Below are 1,885 nucleotides of genomic sequence, written 5' to 3' on the forward strand. Positions count from 1 at the left end.
AACTGACAGTTAATGGTTGCACAGAAAATAGACGGTGGGTTTCAGAAACTTGAATGAATTCTCTACAAGGTCCTGGCACGGTTTTTTAGAAAAAAAAAATTTATCCTCAACATGACTGAAAAATCGTAAAAAATAGGACTTTTAGGGGTCATCTAGAAAAGCACGTGCCACATTGAGAATATTGGGAAAATGACTAATGTTAAGTGTGCCTTTTACAGGTCCATTACCCCTAAAAGCCCTACAGAGTTTCAATTCGATCCATCAAGCCGTTTTTTTGTTTCATTCGATGGAATTTTTTTAAAAATTAAAGGATTTTTTTGCCTTTAAAAGTTCATAATCTGTAAAAGAAAATGAAAAAAACATTTTTTCCTGATTTTTTTTACATTCCTATTGCAGAAAACGTTTGAAATTATGAAAAAAAAAATTTTTTTTTTGAAAAATTTTTCCTAAATAAAATTTTTTTGAACCGATTTTCAGAAATTTCGCAAAACCGCCGGCATTAGCGTTTCCCAAAGCGTACCACGTGGAGGTTGCACGGTCGGATTTACGCTTCTTTTACACACGTGCGAAAAGCGTTTGAAGTTATGACAAAAAATTTTTTTTTATTCAAATTTTTTTTCTACTGAAAAAAAGATGGTTTGAAAAAAACTGTTTATTTTAGTGTTCTGTAAATTCGGAAAAAGCGTTTTATGAATTCAGGAGTATCGCAGCAATAATCTGAAAAGGATGTAGATCGAGGTCAATATTCGGTTAGGGGTATCAACTTTTTTAAATTTAATTAAAATTCGGTCAGCATAATCACGAAATGAAGTAGGGGAATCGTGTCGAAAATGCTTGGGGATTACTGAGATAAATTTTCTGGAGTGAATCCAACGAAAAAATTTTTGAAAAATTTTTTTTTGCAGGATCCAAACATTATAAACTTCAAGCTTCAAATTGCTTTTTTTTACTTATCAAAGATACAGCCATTTGAAAAATCTCCGAAAATTTAGATTTTTTTTGATCCCTTAATTTTTTCCACTAGTTTATTTAATTGAAAACTTCGCTTACTAAAGAGTATAAAAATAGAAAGACCTTTGAACTGAGAATTCGAATAATTCAATAACACAGTAAGTTAACAAATCACCACCAACTTAAAGAAATAGTTTCTGGAATATTTGTTATTATGATGTTTATTTCGCCAGATTCCTCCTTTTCTATAAATACCTGTACTATCATGAATTAAATATATTTTTTTAAGCCTTTAAGAGCTTGTTTAATATACTATGCTCTTGTTGTTCATCACAATATTTTGCTTAGTCAATTTTTATTGTTCATTTTGCCTTTTCAAACCATTTCTACATGTCAAAATAATAATAAAAACTCAAACGTTGTTATGTGATTTTCATTTATATTCAAGGTACTACTTGCATTTCATTAAAAAAAATCTATTTATTGATATTAGATGATACAATAGCACTGGGAAGCTTTCCGGTTTAGCACAGTTTGTTGAAAACTCTGATAAATACATTATTATCAGGACATTTGTGATGTGGAGACTATTGACGATATGCCTCAACAGCATCATTAGCATTCCCATTACAAAAACCATAAACAAACACCATATTTGCATACTATTGTTAAATTACTATAACATAAAATGACAAATATCCTACATTTAAACTTGGAACACATACTTCGATTTCAAATTTTTAAAATTTGTATTAACGCTATAACTTGAAAACAAATGAAAATCACTTAACAACATTTGAGATTTTTCTTATTATTTTACTGTGTAGAATCCATTCCTGGAATTTGGTGTGTTTGTCCCGACTCAACCTGTATAAGGTACAAGCGAGGGCTATTCAATAAGAGATATAAAAAATTAACTGGTAGATTTAATAGG

The sequence above is a fragment of the Anoplophora glabripennis genome, unplaced genomic scaffold (genome assembly GCF_000390285.2).
Source record: "Anoplophora glabripennis isolate ALB-LARVAE unplaced genomic scaffold, Agla_2.0 scaffold307, whole genome shotgun sequence".
In the NCBI taxonomy this organism is placed as follows: domain Eukaryota; kingdom Metazoa; phylum Arthropoda; class Insecta; order Coleoptera; family Cerambycidae; genus Anoplophora; species Anoplophora glabripennis.